Source organism: Hevea brasiliensis, chromosome 4 (assembly GCF_030052815.1).
Source record: "Hevea brasiliensis isolate MT/VB/25A 57/8 chromosome 4, ASM3005281v1, whole genome shotgun sequence".
NCBI lineage: Eukaryota > Viridiplantae > Streptophyta > Magnoliopsida > Malpighiales > Euphorbiaceae > Hevea > Hevea brasiliensis.
This window is the reverse complement of record NC_079496.1, coordinates 79,706,919-79,728,779: the sequence shown is the minus strand read 5'-3', so window position 1 is coordinate 79,728,779 and position 21,861 is coordinate 79,706,919.

Below are 21,861 nucleotides of genomic sequence, written 5' to 3'. Positions count from 1 at the left end.
TCTTCGCAGTCTACTTCATTAATATGCTCATCAGGGAACTCAAAATCCAGAGCTTCATAATCCTGGATAGGGTTTTCCGCTAGGAGGTCAGCAATCACGCTACCTTTCACCGCTTTCCGGGTCATGTAGACTATATCATATTGGGAGAGTATAACCTGCCACTTGGCTATCCTTCCTGGCATGAATGGGCTCTCGAATACATATCTGATAGGATCCATCCTGGAGATGAGCCATGTCTTGTGATTCAACATGTAGTGCTTGAGGCGATTTCTTTGTCGAGCTAACGCGACAAGTCTTTTCTAAGAAAGAGTACCTTGATTCACAATCATTGAACTTCTTGCTCAGGTAATAAATGGCCCTCTCTTTTCGGCCGGTATCATCATGTTGTCCCAAAACACATCCCATCGAGTTCTGCTGGACTGCCATGTACAGGATCAAAGGCCTGTCCGCCACAGGTGGAACCAATACTGGTGGATTTGACAGATACTGCTTGATTTTCTCAAAAGCCTCTTGACAAACTGAATCCCATTGAGTAGAGTTGTTCTTCCGGAGTAATCTGAAAATAGGCTTAGCTTTGGCAGTGAGATTAGAAATAAACCTCGAAATGTAGTTCAGCTTTCCAGAAAACTGCGCACCTCCCTTTCTGTTTTTGGGGATGGCATTTCTTGAATAGCTCGGACTTTGTCTGGATCTACTTCTATCCCTTTCTCGCTTACTATGAATCCCAACAACTTCCCCGATCTAGCTCCGAATATGCATTTAGCAGGGTTCAGCTTCAAGTGGTATTTCCTGAGCCTTTCGAATACCCTCCTCATCACCTGAACGTGGCTCTCTTCTCCCCTGGATTTGATGATCATATCATCCACGTATACCTCCACTTCTTTATGCATCATATCATGGAATAATGTGACCATTGCGCGCTGGTAAGTAGCCCCGGCATTTTTCAACCCGAAGGGCATGACCCGATAGCAAAATACTCCCCATTGAGTGATGAAAGCAGTTTTATCCTTGTCTTCTTCGTCCATTGGGATCTGATTGTACCCTGATGCCCCATCAATACACGAACACCTGCCCAATCCCGCAGCATTGTCAACTAACACATCAATGTGGGGGAGAGGGAAATCGTCTTTCAAGCTAGCTTTATTAAGATCCCTGTAGTCAACGCACACCCTGACTCTCCCGTCCTTCTTCATTACCGGGACGACGTTAGCCACCCATTGGGGATATTTGACCACTTCCAAGAACCCGGCGTCATACTGTTTCTTGACTTCATCCCGAACCTTGAGTAGTGTGTCGGGATTCATTCTCCTTAGTTTCTGCTTTACCGGAATCGTTCCTGGAATTAAGGGAATTTTGTGTGTTACTATCTGAGGGTCCAAACCCACCATATCATCATAGCTCCAGGAAAATACATCGAGGAATTCTTTAAGCAGACTGATCATATCTCCCAATTCTTCACACTCCACGACCTTAAGTTCCCTTTTTACTTCTTCCGTGCGCAAGTTTATTGTGTGCATCTCGTCTCCACAAGGCACGAGGGAGGGCTCATCCTTTTCACCGTCTTCTTGTGTAAGGTCTTCTTCAGAATCACTTGAAGTAATGGCAGTTATGGGGATTTCAAAATTAACCAGAGGGATTTCTGAGTCTATTGGATTATTAGGTGTTAATTGATGAATGGTCCTGAATAAGTAAAGAATAGAACGTGTTATAAGGATGGAATTAAAAAGGAAAGAAAGAGAGTATTGGATTTAAAATGCGCTATCAATTCATTAATATTAATGCCATAAGAAAAGGTCCATTTACAGTATTACACTTGTCACCATGGACAAAATGATCAAGTGTTGATAACCAAAGGAACTTTACTCGAGATTGAGTACAGGGATATCCTCTGTTGTCCAATTGTCCAACTCCTGCCCCTCAGCCATTAGCGATACTAGGGCCTCATACAAGGAGTCCAGTTGGATGACATCGATGGATGGATTATCGGGTGATTCTTCTGTATTTGCCGGATGTTGAATGACCGGTTTAGTGAAGATCTCCGTAATTCTCGGGACTATTTTCATCTTTCCCATCTCCTGGTCAAACCTCTGATCCCGAAGTATTTTCCTCATCCAGAACCGTCCATCCACAAGGGCATCCTCCTCATATCCCAAACCACAACGGCCTATCTTCTGAATAGCCGGTATGGGTTCCACGATTCCTTGCAAGGCGGTACCCAAGCCTTTCCCCTCTTGATACCCGTTCCTTGACATCACTTTGGCCACCATAGCCATAGCCCCCTCCTTCCCGGTATCTTGCAGTTCAAGGGCCTGGAAAGAACTCTCCAACGATTCCTCGGCCGCTTCCACATAAGGAAGTGATTGCGGCTTGGTGACCAGTATGGCTTCTTCGCCCCTTACAGTGATGATTTTGCCGTCCTTAATGTATTTGATCTTCTGGTGCAAAGTCGAAGGAACAGCATTCGCAGAATGGATCCATGGCCTTCCCAACAGCATAGTGTAAGCCGGCTCAATGTTCATCACCTGGAACGTGACATTGAAAGTACATGCACCGACTTGGATTGGCAAGTCAATGTCTCCCAGCACCTCTCTCCTGGTACCGTCAAAGGCTCTTACCACCATAGCACTCTGACGTATATATGATTGGTCGACCGGCAGCCTGGCTAAGGTAGCGCTAGGCAGTACATTGAGGGCTGATCCGTTATCGATGAGGACCTTGGCCACTATACAACCCTTACACTTCACAGTTACATGTAGAGCTTTATTGTGCCCTAAGCCTGCGGGGTCTACCTCCTCTTCAGAAAAGGCTACAAAGCTGGATGCCTGGATTTGTTCTACTATCTTCTCAAACTGCCCTGGAGTAATGTCGGGGTTGACAAAGGCTTGATCCAGGATTCTTTGTAAGGCTTGTCGGTGGACTTCCGAGCTCAGGATCAGTGATAACAGTGAAATCCGGGCGGGTGTTTTTCTCAACTGCTCCACCACATCATACTCGCTCTGTTTCATTATTTGGAGCAGCAGTTCTTCTTCTTCCTTGTGCTCAACAGGCTCTACTTCCCCTGCTTTCTCAACCTCCTCTTCTGTATTTCTTGATGACTCTCCCATTTTTACTTTCCCTTTCCTCCTCTCTCTTTCTTCGTTCCCGTAACACCTCCCACTTCGAGTTATAAACTCGACTTCTTGCTCAGGTGGAGAGGGCTCTGTTGTGATAATGGGCTGAGAACTGATCTGGGGAGTAATGTCGCTGGCAGGTCCAGCATAAGTCATCCTGAAGTGCTCATGGGGAGCGAAACATGGCTTAGGAGGTGCCAGGGGTGAAGCAAGGCTAGGAGCCAGTGTACTACTTGACGCTTCTTAGGTGAAGATTTGGTAATTGTAGTTCCAAGGTATGGCATGGGTGTTGGTAATAGGGAGCTGAATGGGGCTCGGATAACCGTTACTGGTGGCGAGGCTACTGGGGGTGAGAAGGTGATTCTGGGTTTAGAGGTAGAAGCATTCTGGCTGTATCTAGTTGTGTTCACTCCCTCTTCCATCTTCGACCTTGTCTGGCATCTCAGAACCTTGAGAGACAACAAGTTCTGAACCTTTTGCCTGAATCCCTCACAGCCCCGCAGCTCATGATCAGCTGCCCCTCCATGATAAGGACACCCCGTACTCTCTTTGAATCCCGCTACCTGAGGGCAAAGGTAGCCTTCCCTCATTGCTACAGCAAAAATCTCCTCAAAGTGAGGAACCAGCTTATCCACTTCTGGTGTTGATCCTTCTCCCTTAGACTCTATCATATTTACACCACTGCCCGTATTATGGTTAGGCAGTGGGTTCGAGGTAACATTGGGGAGGGAACCATTTCCCTCGATCTTCAACCACCCGTTTCGGATTAAAGCGTGCACTCTCCCTCTGAGTGCCCCGCAGTTGTCGGTTGAGTGCCCTTGTGCTCCTCCATGGTACTCACAACGGGCAATGGCATCATACCATCTAGGGTATGGTGGCTGGATTGGGTCTAAGGGGACTGGTACAATTTGGTTTATACCGACAAGGTATCGGTATATTTCACTGAGTGGGAGGGGAAGAGGTGGATCAGGGTTTCTTGGGGGCCTTGGATTATTTTGTGGTGGTCTTGGTTGAGCAGGAGGAGGAAGCGGTCTTGGTTGGTAATTTGTAGGTGGGGCATATTGTGGGCGCGGTTGTGGATAATTTGGGAGAGGAGGTGGAATGTTTGCGATGGTTTGGCCATGAGAGGGAGGATATGGCCGGTAGTTATTTTGGGGGAATGGGGAATAATTGTTTTGACGGGTGACAGAATGTACCTCACCCTCCTTTTTCTTGCCAAAGCTGGCAGTCTTCTTTACAGGGTTCTCTGCTGACTCCTGCAGTCGTCCCATTCTTAAGTTGGCCTCAATTCTCTCACCCGCCTGGATGATGTCAGAGAAGCTATTGGAAGTGTTTCCAATCATTAAGTTGAAGTAGGGAGCCTTCAAAGTCTCGATGAAGAAAGAGCATAGCTCATTGTCAGTCACCGGGGGATATACTTCCGCCGCCTTTTCCCTCCATCTCTGGGCATACTGCTTGAAACCTTCCCGGTCTTTCTGTGCCATGTTCTGGAGGTCTCTCCTTGTGGGTGCCGCATCACAATTGAATTTGTATTGCTTCAAGAAGGTATCAGCTAAATCCTTCCAGGAGTGCAGCTTGCTCCTGTCCAATTGTATGCACCATCTTAGAGCCGCTCCGGAGAGGCTCTCGTGAAAGAAGTGAATGAGAAGTCTGTCATCTTCTGTTAGGGCAGACATTTTGGCAATATAGGTTGCCAGGTGGATGCGGGGATCTGAGTTCCCGGTGTACTTGTCAAAATCCGGAACCTTGAATTTGGGTGGCACCACCACATCTGGCACCAGTCTTAGTGATGCCACATCCACAGAGCCATACATATTCAGCCCTTCAATTGCTCTCAATCTTTCCTCTAGAGCAGACAGTTTCTCATTTTCTTTTGACTTATTTTCTCCCCCTACTGCGTGGAATACTCCCCCAGTTGGGAGATGAGGGGTGAAGTGAATGGGAGGGATCACATTTGAAGGGTATGGGTCGGTGTTTTGAACGGTTGGGTAATGAGAGTAAGGCAGGTCATTATTTGTAGTAACCGGTTGATAGTGATTGTTGGGTCCGGGATGGGAGACTGAAAGGTAAAAGAAGTTGAAGCTTGGTGAGGATCATTTGTTGGAGGTGGTGGAGGAGGTAATGGCAGGCTAGACTCTGCTGTCGGTTTATTCTGGGACATTTCTCTCATTAGTCTCATAAGTTCTGAGACCTGGTCTTTCAATTCGGAGACTTGCCCCTGTAGGTTCTGTACTTGTTCCTGATCTTCCATTATCTTCTTTGTCCGAGATCTTGTTAAGTACACTCGCTTGGGCTGAACCGTGTGCTTGGTCAGACTTGCTTTGTTTGAAGCAATATTGATTTCCTGTGAGGGGTAAAAAAAAAGAAAATTTTAAATGAATTTTGAATTTTGCAAAGAAACTAAAAGTCCTGGTCTGGACGAAGGATACAGTGGCATTTGAGAGCCAGGTTGAAATCTGTAAAAGGACAATCGCATCAACTTTATCATGGCATCGTCCGATAGTCTGACTGTGAATGACGGGATTGAATGCGCATTTATGATACCTGTCCATATAGCGCATTCAATTTTTCACATAACCCTAGCGAGGGAGTTCCTACGGGAGTCATATTATTCATTCACAAATTTACTAAACAATGATCCAAAAATCATTTCATTAACTGAATAATTTGTACACCATATTCTTTACATCGGCCTAGGCTCTGGGAGGTTCTTTATAATGAGATGACATTTTCTGAGATACTCATATAACCTTTCTTCTTGCTTGGCAGGATCGAATGCTTTCAGGGCATACTCGGATTCAGGTAATAGTTCTTGTTTTCCCTGTGCTATTGTTCTCTCCAGCTGGTCAACATTCTCTTTCAGTCTTTGATAGAGAGCAGCTTGTTTTTCTTTCTCTTTCCTTTCTTTAGCACACTCTTTCAAGATATCGTTGATGAGTAGTGCTTGTTCTTTTAATTCAAGCTTCTTCTTTTTGTTTTCTTGCTTATACTCTTCAATGAGTATTTCTTGGTATTTCATCTTTTCCTGAAGCTTGCTATTCTGCACTTTTATTTCTTTGGCCTCAGCTTGAAGAGAGTCTTTTTCCTTTTCCCACTGCACCTCTTGCTTTTCGAACTCCATCCTTTCGGCTCTTGCCTCTTTCTTGAGTCTTCTCACCCTTCTCTTAAGTTTCTGCTGTTGGTCCTCCAATTGTTTCATTCGTTCTTGCAGCTGTGAGTTCTCGGTATTTGCCTTTTGTAGCGAGTCAACCAGGCGATTATCAGCTTCCTCTAATAGGGCATTTTGGCGAGGGTTGCTGTCCTTGAATTCTACAGTAGAGTGTTCTCGGTCCCTGTCAGTTCTCCATTTAAGATAATCGCTCGAGGCACTTGGGCCTTTGGGTGATTTCTCCATCAGAGTGATGTTTTCCCAAGACTTGCGAGCCATTTTCAACCCTTCTTCTTCCTTGAGCTCATGGTAGAAGCGACCTTGGTGGTATTCTTTGATGTTGATCACGGACTGTGTTGAGCCAAACTGCCTCATTACCAATGTCGGAGTGTAACTTGTATACCCGGTTACTCCGATTAGGGATACCGATTACCCTGTCTTGATCGAGCAGGTTGGCACGGCGTCCACAATTTCCTCCAACAGTAATCATGGCTATTGAAACTCAAAATCCGTTCCCACCACTGCTGTTCATTTTTCAGACTGATTACTAACCGGGTCATTCTCTCGATGGGAGGCTGGTCAAGGTACCAAGTCAACCCCTTCGTCTCCACGGGACACATGTGACTGATAATCCAGAGGTATAACAGTTGAGAACAACACTTAAGGGACCCTTTGCCCTGTTGTCTGCAGTAGGTAAGGGTTAATAAAGTCTCCGCAAGGATCGCCGGTATTGGATTGATCTGCTGCCTTTCTACTGTCCAGAACACTTCCACCGCATTGCAAGTTATGATTCCCAATGGTCCTGGGAACAAAATCAAACCATAGATTCCCAAGGCGAGTGCTACCGAAGCTTGATCCCACCGTTTCTCTCGGAGACATTGATCTAACCATTTCTGGAGATATGTCCAATACCAACCATGCGTGTTCCCTTTGGAGGTTTCTTTTGACTTCAATTCTTCTGGGGGAGTACCCAACATATGTGCCAGTCGTTTCCAGGTCTGCCTATGTTCGAGGTGTAGGTAGATCCGGTTCTGTAATGAGTAAGGAATCCCTAGCAATGCCTGATATTCTTCCATAGTGGGAACCGTATCAATGTCATTGAAAGAGAATACCCCGTACTTAGAATTCCAAACCGACAACATGGCTTTTAATGCCGAGATTTGGACCTTGACTTGCATCAAGGTTGCAATCCTTCCGTACTTCTCTTCAAATCGTACCTTGACCTGATCGGGAAGCGACCTCCATCCATTAGACAGACCCTCGAGGTTGTTCATTCTGACCTCTATTTTATCCAGATCTAGTGAAGGTATTGAGCTAGCGTGTGCCTCGGAAACATCATTTTGCGAGGGTACCGACCTATGAGCTGATTTGGACCAAAGTTTAGCATGCTGAGCCTCTTCTGCCGACTGACTCGAGGATGCCATGATAAAAATAATGCCTATCCTTTTACAGACTCTTGGTTTGGTAATGCCTGTGGGAAAATTCGTTAGTAAGACAAATTGGGGTAATTTTGAATCATACTGTTGACAGGGTGACACGTACACATTTATCAAAGTAGGAAAATGTGTAGGTGTTCTAGTAGGATTCAAGATTACCCTCAAAAAAATGAACAAAAGGAAATTAAAGCAGAATAGGGTAAGAGTAAGTATGCCCCTTTTGTCCTGTAATAGGGAGACTCCTAATACCGGGTGAGCGCTACCTATCTGGATAGTTCTATCTCATAAGGTAGTTTACTACGGCTTTCAACTATTGTGATAGTTTAGCTCAGGATCTAATTTTCTAAAAGCCACAGGTTCCCAAATTGCCCCTACTGTAAACAGTAGAGCCCCATTCTACCCCCATGATATTATCGGGAAAATTCCACGGGTATCACGGTGAATAGAACAAGTTTCAATTTGAGCAGAAGCCTTCACGGATACTAACGGGGTAAAACCCATGGGTACCGCTACATGACCCCCTCCTACTTTCCTAAAAGGGTAAGAAAGCCCGGGTTAGGACCATAGTGTGTGAGGACATTGTGTGAGTGTTCAGTGTGTGAAGGGACACCTTTACCTCTTCCCAATTCAGGGGGATTTTATTTTTCCATTTTTCCCTTTTTTCCTTTTTTTTGAAATGAAGAGCACTGTGGGAAATAGAACAGGAAAAACGAACAAAATAGTTAGCAGCAATAATAATTAATGTATAAAACGTTGCCGAATGAGCCTATCTGGCTATAATTTGATCCAACAAAATTAAATCTACTTTTGGACCACTAGACCGGGGTTAAAATTAAGGTCCCCAGTGGAGTCGCCAAGCTGTCGCAAGGGATTTTGCGGTCGCCTGGACGATCACTCACCGAAGTGGGAAAAATGAGGAGTCGCCACCTTAGTTTTGAGGGAAACTAAAGAAAACCATTTGGGAAAATAAATTAAAAATGAAACCACTTCAAAACAGAGATTCTAGGTTCGGGATCCGTAAACGGGTGGGGAAGGTGTTAGGCACCCCACCTCGTCCCTTAATAAGGGTAAGTAGATTTAATTTTGCGTTCTTTATAAATTAGTTAAGAGGGCTCGGATGGGAATGTTAATCCTTTTTTCAAAAGGAAATTTTGATCTTTCACTAAATTCGGATCACTCAGATACACAAGTAAATGAGACCACCTTAGTGAATTGACGTTACGAATTTTTTAGTTCTGAGATTATTTTGCGTACGGGTTAAGACTTGGTGTGAGAATCGGATAAGAACTCTCCTCCAATCTCTTTTAAGTTATTTATTAAAATTTTGGAGGGAGATCGGATAAGAACCCTCCTCCGATCTCCTCTAGACGTTTATTAAAACTTTTGAGTTGAGACTGGATAAGAACTCTCCTCCGATCTCTTTTTAACGTTTATTAAAATTTTGAGGGGAGATCGGATAAGAACTCTCCTCCGATCTCCTCTAGACATTTATCAAAATTTTTGAGTTCAGATCGGATAAGAACTCTCCTCCGATCTCTTTTTAACGTTTATTAAAATTTTGAGGGGAGATCGGATAAGAACTCTCCTCCGATCTCTTTTAGATTAACAGGAGCCTGAAAGGGACTTTTCCGATCTCCCGGATTTTAATTTCGGCTATATGACATAAGAGCCTAAAGCTAAGGATTCTGGCATTCAAAAATGCTGGGGATAAGGCTTCTCGACACCTTTTGGCTAGATGGGGATAACTAGGCTTGATTTACCGACCTTCCATGTATTCATTTTACCAATATCTATTAATGACCGATCTATTCTGTTTTGCTTATTTTGGTTTTATTCCACTTTATGACCTCTTTGTCGAATCGCTGTTCACGTCAGCCTAACAGTTTGGCTATCTTCCTGACGCGTTATTCGGGTTCTCTCTTTTAAAAGAGACCCCTAAATTGCAGTTACCTACATCTTGCCTGACCATTTACACGCTACTAGGAACCAGAAAAACTTGCATGACGAAGATTAATAAAATGACGGACTAATCACTAAAGAGATAACTCGAGAGTAACATTCTTTTGGGTCCTTTTGCGCAAAATGAACTTGGAGAAAATCACATACGTAAGAAGAAACAAAGAAAGTGCGAAAAATAAATGTAAACACTTAGTAAAAAAGCAATATGAGCTCTTACCTGTGAGGAGCCAAATCTACTGAAATAGCTACGGGGTGGCAAATAGAGATAAGACAGTGGACTGATTAGCCTGAGAGCTAATGTTCGTCAGGAAGTGAAGGGAGCTCAGCTAAAATATAATCAGATTAAGATAAAAACCGAGTGGACTGAAGTTTAGCTTAGACAGTGGGAATGAAAACAGAGATGATAAAGGGCTGAAAGTGAGGGTGTGACCAGATAATGAACAAACTGGAAATGTGGAGTTCCAGTATCCAGAATCCTTTTCAAGAAACACTTCAGAAAACTAGTTTCAAAAGTTTTTCCAATCAACACTTCGAAGTAGCGGAATAACAAACTAAATGGAGTTTTCAGAGTTCTTCCGCTATAATAACAGCCTCTCCTTTTTTGTCCGTCCGTCCCTTGAATAGTTTTTCATGCTGGTATTTATAGGAATCGGGTGCTCCCCATGAAGGGTCAGGATTTATTTTGAGGGAGAAGGAGGGTCAAGATTTCGAAGGACATGATCGGATGTCCAGGAATTAAAGAGAATCAAAATGAATGGCTGAGATCTCTCTTCAGAATATTTGTCCTTTTCTTCTTTTGATCTAACGGTCCCAAATCTTCTTGTCCGGAACGATCTGAGGGCTAAGAGCGAAAGGCGCTGGTATTGTCATCTTCTCTCTTGATCCAAGGGTTTCGAATTTGTCCTTACAAGTGAGATCAACGGTGGGGATTGGGATATACAGGACTGTCATGACATACCCTGGCGCCTGTCAGCATTACGGGCGATTCTTAAGCATGCGGTGGAGATCTCGCCTGCAACGCTTTAACTACCTCGGCTCTGATTCTGACAACGGTTATTTGGGATTTGTCTTATTCCTTTTGTCTTCCGATCCCTCTTCTTGACACGCTCCTATTCCGATCTCTCATGTTAATCTCCCGTCTTCCAATCTGTTATTCCGATCTCTCCTTTTCTGCAGCAGTCCGGTCAAAGCATTAATTTCCCCCTTGATTCTCGAGGCGTTAAGCCGTTTCGCTCAAAGAATAAATGCTCATTTTCCCCTATATATACCCCTGTCGACAGAGACATTTCCTTCATCTGATTTTCCTCTCTTCCTTCTAACTTTTCCTGTTCTAGCTACTCCGGTGGAAGTTCCGGCCATGATGGTGGTTTTTGATCCCTTTCTGATGAGCTTCTTTAACCACTGGCTGAAAATTTACGATCCCGGTGATCGCATAACCCTAACTGATGATGGTGAGAGAACTGGATTTGACCGATCTGTATTGCGGACCTCGGTTGTACCGATCTCGAGTCGCTCAACTGAGTTCATTCGGCTTCTCATCACATTGAGTGTTCCGACAGCGGCTTTCCTCCACATTGGGTGTTCCGACGCTTGCCTCGGTTACGGTGACACCCCTTTGGATCAGTCACAATGTGACATTCCGATCCCTAGAGATCGCCCAAATGATGTATTTTATTTTCAATGCAATCCGATCTCTAGAGATCACAGAAATGATGTAATCCAATTTTAGTGTAATCTGATCCCTAGAGATCGCCCAAATGATGTAATCCGATCTTTTGAGAATAAAGACTTTATTTTGTCGATTATCATCTTATTATTTTTGCATTGATTATTTTCCAATCTCTAATGTGATTACCCGATCTGGTTCTTTACCTGAATGACACTTAATTGATCCTTTATTCAAAATATTTAACTTATTATGCCGATCTCCAATTAACCGATCTCGGAACATTCGAATATTTGAGAGAAGTGTCAGAACAGCTGTCGAGTCCCACCAATCGATGCGTTGCCTAGAGCCTCGCGAGCATTAAATGCTTGGACTAGTATAAATAGGGGTGGGAGGGTTAGCCAGTTGTTCTCTTATTCCATTTTCAATCCCCTGCTCACAACTTCGAAGTTCTCTCGTTTTCTCAAGTTCTTCCGACGCCGATCAGACTCCGGTAAGGGCTTTGATCTTCTTTTTTAGTTTAAGTTCTTTATTTCTTTTGAAAATGAGCGGTGCCGAAGGTCAAAGAGCGGCGAGCCCTCCTACCATTCAGTTCTCATGGTCGTCCGATGAAGAAGAGGTAGTCGGGCCAAGCACGCAACCTGAACCTCCTAGGGCTTCCGTTCCAAGTCGGGGGCAGGTCATACCATCGAGGCGTGCACCTGTTTCAGGGAGGGAGACTCTCCCTATAGATGAGCTTCCGTCGGTTCTTCGAGTATCCGATCTGCAATCGTTTAGCCAAGAATACAACATTCGGCCTGATTCAAATGCGAGCTAATCAAGTGCCACGGCGATCTTCGTGTCGATCACTCCTTTGAAGAGAATGACATGGTTATGGTGTATGAGGAACAGTTAAAGGCTGGTCTTCGGTTCCCTCTAGATGACTTCTATAAGGAGGTCCTAAAGCTTCACCGAGCGTGCATTGCTCAAATTCACCCTAACTCGTGGCGGATCTTGGTAGCCTTCCGAGGTCTATGCCGAGCTAAGGGAATCAGACCTCTGGCTAAGGTGTTCACCGAATCGCATGCACTAACTCGCCGAAAGGATGACGAACACTGGTTCTTTCAGGCGAAGCCTCATTGCGGGCTCTTTTTCGATCTGCCCTCATCCCTTAAGAATTGGAAGAACCGTTTCTTCATTCTGAGGAGCAAAGATCCGAGCTGCTTTGAGGACTTCCCCCGCAGCTGGTGGTACCAGGGGCCTTTGCTTCCGAAGCATATTACCCTGAACCAAGAGGAAAGCTTAATCGTGATGGATCTGAAGAGTCTGGCCGCCACTCAAAAGTATTCTTGTTTGGATCACGGTGGCCGAGTTGCACCATTGGACCATTCAGCTGCTCACCGGCCAAGACCGCGAACTTCCGCTCTCTGACCTCGGCATTGGTATTTTCTATATCTCAGCTCTCAGGACCTTAGCGATCTCACTGACCTTTTCTTTGTGCAGGTATGGCAGGGGGTGAGGGTTCTAGGAAGCGGAAGAAGGACAAAGAGATCTCCCGGAAAATAAAGGAGATGAAGCGTTCGGAAATGCTTCGAACACCTGGTCATGAATCTGGGGAAGTACAAGGGGACCCGCCTCAACCTTCGGATCTGCCGACCCCTGAAGCTGTCCGATCTCCTCCTAGAATGGAAGAGCAGCCTCCGGCTCTTCCAGTTGTTCCAAGCACAGAAAGGGGTCCTTCTCAATCTTCTGGGAGGACCTCTTCTCGTGGCGCTCAAAAGCTAATCGAGTCCCTGAAGAATAACCGGACTGTTCGGGAGAACCCCAGTTTTGCCCAAGTCTTGGGATCTTCCATCTTCCTTCAGGAGGATCGGGACAGGCTATCCTCGAACAGCCTTGATGATATCTTGACTCAATCCATGAGCCTGAACGTGGAGTGCCTAGTGAATCAGACCATGGTTTGGGAAAAGGTTCAGCGTCTGGGTAAGGAGATCGGGAAGAAAAATCAGGAAATGGCTTCCCTCCGATCCCAACTCTCATCCGCTCAAGATTATATATCTCAAGTTGAAGGGCGGGCGAAGTTTTATGAGGACAGGGTGGCCGAACTGAATCTTGTTCTGGCTGAAAGGAATCGGGTTCTCGGAGAAGTCCAGGCGCTACAGGCCAACGAAGCTGCTCAGGTCGCCCAACTCATCGAAGAGCTTAAAGAGAAAGACGGGGAGCTTAAGGAGAAAGATGAAGAGATGGTGATGGGAATAGCCGGGGCCTATGTGAATGCTCACAAGGATCTCTTGGTCGAACTCCAGAAGCGTTACCCAGGGGAGGACTTCTCTTGGATGGCCGACCTGGCTCCTGAAGGCGACGATGAGGACAGTGAGGAGGAAGCCGAGGGTGAGAGAGAGGGTGAGCAAAATGTAAATCAGGCTGGGGGTGACCCTCCAGCTGAATAGCTTGTACAAAAATGAAATGAAATGGGCTCTCTTTTGTTCAATGAATGGATGTGATTGGAAAATCTCTGAATTGCCTAAGTATTTGATTGTATGAGCATAGCGAAACAAGAACTAAATGCAATTATTAATCTAAGTATAAGAGATCGGAAAGCACAATAAGCATGAGATCGGTGGGGAAGAAATGCTGAATGGGACTTGATTAAAATTGAAAATTTAACTTGAACACTTAAGATTGGAATCCTTATTAAACCGAACCAAAACCTTAACTCTTAAACTTTCGAAAGGGAGATCGGCAATAAAACTGGTAGGAAAAGATCTAGTGCCAGTTCATTTATCAGGAATATACTTGACGGGTCCTGAGTTTCGACAATGGGTTTGAGAGATCAGTGAGCGATAGACTGGTAAAGCTTTGACTGATGCGAGAACTTAACAATTTGATTTAATTCTTTGTGAGGAGAGATCGGAATTGTGACAGCCTATCAAAGAGGGATCGGAAATGTGATTAGCTGTCCGAAGGAGACTTAGTACCGGGGATCGGTTTCAAAGTTTTATTGATTTTGGGGATCGGCCAAAATATGGTGTCGACAATAAATATACTTTAATCAACTGAATTATGCATAAAAACACACTAGAAACACTAAATGTGATGGGAGTAAAATTAATAAATTATGCACTTATCATTATTGAACCCATGAAAAGCTTATACATACTAGAATAACTTTCATGAAGAATAGAAACCCAAAGTCTGACCATAACCTAATTAAATTTCCAACCAAAGTTAGCTCACCAAAACTGTCAAAACCAAAATTTCCTAGAAATTCTAAAAAATGACCAATCTGGCCAGTTATGATAATTTGACCATAACTTGAGCTACCAAACTCCAAATGGAGTGATTCAAAAAGGAAATTAAAGTAGAGACATTAAGGAACAACTTTGATGAAGAAAGGTTAGCCAAAATCCCATTGTAGAATGGTCAAATGGAATAGTAAACATAGGTGAAAAAATTTAAAAATTTGAAAATAATGCTAGGGAGCCTTAAATTGTAATTGGCAACTAATGCCAACAAATTTAAAACCCAAAATGTGGTATTATTATGAAATTAGAACTTGTAATCCTATTATTTATTAAATAGTAAAAATTTATATGAATTGTAATGTAAATATTAAATACAATGACACAAAATATAAGAACTAAATTGCTAGAGAAAATTAAGGTATGAAATTTGAAAGCCATGGAATGTTCATGTATTACTTGGAATAGGAATGGTAATTCACCTAAATGACTTAATGAATACTTAAGTTATGTGAATAGGTAGTTAGGATTTATATTCCCATCACTAGTAGAACTCATAGGACATAAGTAATACAACTTGAAATATGAAATGAAATTAACCTAAATGGATTGTTAAGTATAAATGAGATGAAGTTAACATTAGGACTTATATTTCTATTACAAATAAGATAATAACACCTTGCACAATAAATGGTACATAAGAGAAATTCAAGTGAATAACAAATACTTAGTAAGTAAAATACTTCTTTAATTATGAATTCGTATAAATATTGTAATGAATAAATGAATCACATGAATATGTGAATGGGACATTAGTTCTCATCATGAGAGAAAGGAAGAATGTTTTGAGTATAATAGAATGTGAAAATAATTGATGTGAATTATGATCAATATAGATCATATAATGAATGTATAAATTATGTAGAAATGTGATTTGGAAATTATGCTTCCATCATAACTAGAATTAAAATGCTATAAAATATAAAAAGAAAATATAATGAAATAATAAAACATATGAACATTTAATAGTACTAATGTGCCCATGTATTGCCTAGACAAGTGTTTCAGATTGGATAGATTGGCATGCCAATAGGGGATTGTTTGAGCAGTACTGCGTAAGGCTTTATGCCTGTATTTATGGCTTTATGCCCACATTCATGGCTTGTATGCCTGATTATTTATTATCAAGGATTTTTAGCCATATTGATTGCATACGTGGTTGATGTTTTACTTTGTCATGTCCCATGGTATGACGGTTCGAGGTACTGCGGTGCCTTGTGTCAGTTATATTGATTGCATATGTGATTGATGTTTTGCGTCCCATGGTATGACGACCCAAGACACCACGGTGTTCAGTGCCAAAGACCTGCTTATCTAATTTAGTCAGCCTGTTATAAGTTACTTGGGCAGTGAAATGAGTTAAGAATATTAGGAATTAATAATATTAAAAATTAAATGAATGAGTAAGAGATACTTGAAATGAATTAGATTAGCTATAAAATTTTATTTATTATGAAATGATCTAAAACATAAGAAAATGTGAAATAAAGTGATAAAAAGATTAGTAAAATAAATTTAACTTAAATAAATATTGCAAATGCATCTTCTATAATACTGTGAATATAAGTTTTAATATTTTAATTAATACGTGGTTGATGTTTTACTTTGTCATGTCCCATGGTATGACGGTTCGAGGTACTGCGGTGCCTTGTGTCAGTTATATTGATTGCATATGTGATTGACGTTTTGCGTCCCATGGTATGGCGACCCAAGACACCACGGTGTCCAGTGCCAAGGACCTGCTTATCTAATTTAGTCAGCCTGTTATAAGTTACTTGGGCAGTGAAATGAGTTAAGAATATTAGGAATTAATAATATTAAAAATTAAATGAATGAGTAAGAGATACTTGAAATGAATTAGATTAGCTATAAAATTTTATTTATTATGAAATGATCTAAAACATAAGAAAATGTGAAATAAAGTGACAAAAAGATTAGTAAAATAAATTTAACTTAAATAAATATTGCAAATGCATCTTCTATAATACTGTGAATATAAGTTTTAATATTTTAATTAATTTTGTATAATATATATTATTTCTATAAAATTAAGAGATAAGCGCTTCCAAGGAATGCCAAGAATGACAAAACATATTTAATATTAAAATTCTATATTAAATCAAAATAACTTTTTATTACATGAATTAGGCTTTTTTTATCTTTATTTGTATATTATTTCCTTGTTGTATTATTGCATCACTAAGCAGAAATGCTTAACACGATAGATTGTTTCCTCGCGTAGGTACTGAAGACAAAGCACAATGGACATTAGACTAGGATTTTGGAGTCTGGAACTGCAAAGTGTCCAAGGTTGTCACCTTCTCAGCAATATATGTAGATAGGACCCATATAGGTCATACTAATATATTTTGTATTTTATAAATAGTTATCATGTTGTTATGTAATGTTAGTTATGAAAATGTATTTAATATGTATGTAATGTAAATTAATAAATTAGCTCTTTCATTTGTAATTTAATTTGTATATTATGTAAATTATGAATTTATGTAATTAGTTTGTAAATCACGTAAATTAATGAAGATTGAGAATTTTTGTATATGAATTGAGCATGAATGAATTTGTATGGAAATGAATAGGAAATTGAAACACATAATGATATTTGAAATGATGAGATGGTTGTGATAAATATGGTTGAGATTTTTATTAGAAATTATTGTTGAAATTTTTAAACAGGTAAATAGTAAAATACGCCAACTGATAATAAAATAAGAGAAACTCCGTCATTTTCTCCTATGAATTTAATTTATTTTAAAATATAACAAGTTCAAAATTTTTAAAGGGATAAAGTAAGATAAGATAGGGTGCTCTGGCACCAAGTGTGACATGCTTTGCTCAGGTACACTGTAGACGGGTGAGGAGTGTCACATTTATTGATATTAGAGCACGGTTTAGGCATTCCTAGGCATAGATAGATAGAATGAGATAAAGTGCATAACATGCATTGCATTCAACAAGAGTCAAGGTGACACTAATGCAAATCTATTTTCTTTGGTTATTTTAAGTTAAGGTGTGGACCCAGAGCTGCAGAAAGCAGTAGGGGAAGAAGTAGAAAGTCAACCCCTGGCTAGGAGTGATGTTAGAGACAGGGGAGATCCTAGTTCACCAGTGCCAGAGGGGTCTGCACAACCCCAATAAACTTTATTGGAGCAGATGAAAAAATTCTTTTGACAGATGACTGGGGCAATTCCACCACCACAACCTCAGTATAAGTCTTATTTGGGGAAAATAAGGAAGTATGGGGCTATAGATTTCAAAGGTAGAAAGGAAAACGATTCTTCAGTTATGGAGTATTGGTTAGAAAAGACCGAAAGAGTCCTGCAGTAATTACATTACACACCAGAACAGAGTTTAGAGTGTGCAGTTTCACTACTACAGGAAGCTGCCTATCGATGGTGGGATGCTATAACCAAAGTAGTGCCGCCAGCTAAGGTGAATTGGGATTTCTTTCTGATAGAGTTCAAAAAGAAATATATTAACTATGTCCATGAAGAAGAACAGAATATAATGGATGGTCAATAGAAAAGAGATTTTGGCCAGTCTAGTAATAAGAGACCTAGAGAACCATTAAGTCAAACACCTAATCAAAGTAAGAGACATAGGCCTAGACCCATATCCAGAAGAGGTCAACCAGAGATACCAGTAATGAGTACATTGGCACTAACAGTGAGAAGTTCTACCCCAAGAAAATGTGGCCATTGTAAAAAGTGGTATAAAGGTGAATGTAGGGGATTAACTGGAGCTTGTTATAGATGTGGGGCCATGGACCACTATCTAAAAGATTGTCCTAAGAGGAATTTACCATGGACCCAGACAGTGAAAATTGTCACCCAAGCCAGAGAGGAGCAAGATGCTCTAGACGTAATTTGAGGTAATGTATTCATTCTTTATGACAAGTCTAGGTATATAATGATAGATTCGAAAAGGATAAGTATAGGAAAATATGATCTATTGGGATATACCGTGGTAACTATGTAATATTCTTGATGTTTATGCTGTAAGCTATAGATTATAGTACCGACTTGAGACTATTGTATAGAGTTACATATTTTCTCAATAGTATATCGAAATGAGGATATTTGCATATGGTCTCTGTTTTGGTATAGTTATGCCAGAACAGAGTTTTGTTATTAGAAATGAGTTTAAAAATACTATGAAAAAATTATAGGACAGAGGGAACAATGGGAAAGGTGAAGACTATCTCAGTTACCTAAATCAGGTAAAATTTGAGGACGAAATTTTTATTAGAGGGAAAGAATTGTGACATCCTTACTTTAGATAGTCCATACGTTCTACTGTTCAGGTGACTAATATCTGTCCGGATAGCCAAAATATCTAGAACTATATTTAAACTAGAGTAAGGAGTCATAAATACTCTAAATAATGACAAAAAAATTAAGGAAAAATTTAAGAGATTAAATGCAAAGAAGTTAAATGAGCTAAAGCTACGACGATGGGTAACCCTAATGAAAAGTGACTGTGAAGACAGTTGTTGTAATGCCCTCACTGTACGTATTCCATACATTCTACTGTTCCAATGACTAATGTCTGTTCGGACAGCCAGAATGTCTGAAACTACACTTAAACCATAATGAGGGGATATAAATTGATGGAATAAATGATAAGAAAATATAAGAAAAATTAAGAGAAAATAAAAAAAAAATGAAATAAAACTGGGTTAAATGAGCCGAGGTTCCGGCGATGGCTGACCATACTGGGAAGTAACTACAAAGACAGTTGCCAACCCCAAACCCGCGAGAAACCTAGGAAATAATTTTTGGGACTTAATTAAAGGTTTACTAAGGTATAAATTACATTAAAAATGTCAAAGAAAATTCAAGAAAATTTATTAATCGGTACAGACCAAAAATAACCTGACAAGCATAATGAAGGGCATTTTGGTCATTTTAACCCAAAGTTGAATTTTGACTTAAATGTCAATTAAAATGAGAGAGATTAAAACACATAAAATAAATTAAATTGTGAATATATGAATAGAAAATGGGAAAAGAAAAGAAAAGAAAGAAAATCAAATATAAATATGAGTTATTACTAAGCATGATGCAAATATTACATCATTAATATTTTATGCAATTTACCATAGGATATATATAAGCATAAGATGACAATAATTCAACCACTTAAAGTCATCTTCTTCCTTCTAAACCTCCCATGGCCGAAATTCTCTCCAAACCACTCCCACCATTTTTAAGCTTTTGAGCTTGATTTCCTCCTCTTTCTCACCATATTTTCCATAAATTCCTTCAATAAAAATTGTCTCCACACCATAAGGAAGCTCTAGGCAGCCACAAGAAGTAGAAATTTTAGAGTTTTCACAAGTTGAAGAAGTGTCCATATAAGGTTAGTGCCTTTTTTCCTTTTCTTCTTCTTTTAATCATTGAAAGTAACTTGAGATAAGTAGAAATTGTAAGAAATCAAAAAGAAATTCATAAACATATGAGGTCACTAATTTCGGCAGCCATAAGAAGTGAATGAAATTGATAGTTTTGATAGTTATGAATTTGTTAGTGCACTAAAACTTTTCTTTCAACATGCCAAAATAAGTGTGAATTGTAAGAAAGTTGAAAGAAATGATTAAGGAATTACATACCCTAAATTCGGCAGCCTTGGTATCCTTAAGGGTTTGATGAATATTTGACTATAATGATGATTAATGATGTTGAGTGATGAAGTTACATGTATTAGAAATTGGATTGCATGAGTATGTTTGACTTTGACACTTTGAGTTAGGGTTTTGACCTAACTATTGGAGATTTTGTGTGATTGCTAGAATTTGACTTTGTTGAGATGAGTTGATGATATTTAGAAGTGCCATGAATGCCAAATTATAGTTTGGGAGATTGGAGGAAATGAATTAGGAGTGTATTTTCTTTGTAGGTTTGGGACTCTAAAAGTCCAGTGTGTGTTTTGAGCCATAACTAAATTTTATTGCTCCAATTGGTATGAGGTTAATTGAAGAAAAAAACTAGACCTAAAATACTCCATTATTCATGAAGAAACCATACCCAAATTCTGTCCACAAATTGACCTAATTACTATTCCAATCTGGCTGACCATACAATGAACCCAGAAAAATGACCAAATGAATAGTATACATTCATTTGGTCATAATTCCCCTTAAACAGATCCAAATGACCTGAATTTTATACCATTGGAAAGCTTAGACAAAGTACTACAACTTTCATGCAGAACACAGAGCCCAGAAATGCCTCTAACCAAACCAAATTGCTGGCCAAAATTAAGTCACAAAACTATACAAAATCATATTGCCCAGAAATTGCTGACATGGGCTTACCCGACCAATTTTGGCAAAAAGACCATAACTTGGTCTAAAAAAATCCAACTGTAATGAAACTAGTGGCATAATTTCCATAAGACATAAATCTAAAATATTGGTATTTTGACCAAAACCCAAAAATCAAGGGAACTAGGTCAATTTAGTATGCAAATTCTGGAAATTGCCTAAATGACCACTCGATCCCAGAACAACCTTTTAATCATATCTCCCACTAGTAAACTCCAATTGGGATGAGCCATACTATTTTGGAAACCTAAGAAATAGGGCCCCAACTTTGTTTCAGACACTTTCCTCAAATTATGAATGTAAGAACCCTAAAAGTTGAGTCAAAGCCACTAACCTAAACTGGAATCCTGTTGGCACATGGTGCACAAGTCCATGCCAGTGATTTAGCTATAATTAATTCTAAAAAACCTGAAAAATTGCAATTCAAAATTCTGAGTGACCATAAGACATAGGGCAACAATTTCTATGAAAAATACTAGGTCTAAAAGTGGCTGCAACCTATTCAATTAATTAGGTAAATTCTTAGTCCAAAAGCTGCCTAGTTAAGGAACCAGAATTAGGAAATGAACCAGTTATGGTTATTTGACCATAACTTGAGTTCTAGAAATCCAAATGTGAAATGATTCAAAAAGTGAAAATAAAAACAAGACATAGAGGAACAACTTCGATGAAGGAAGTATGGCCAAATAGTGGCCACAAATTGATAGGTAAAGTTAAGACATTAAAACTGAACCTAAAGAAAGGTTCATAAGACAAGTTATTTTATGGTAGAGTTTTAACCCTAATATATTGCTAAACACTAAATTACATGAAATAGATATGTGGGACCCACTTTCCCGCTATAAATTGATATGAAATTTCTAATAAGAAATTAATAATGCTTAATTGCCCAAAGTAAACCTAGGCTTATGTATATAG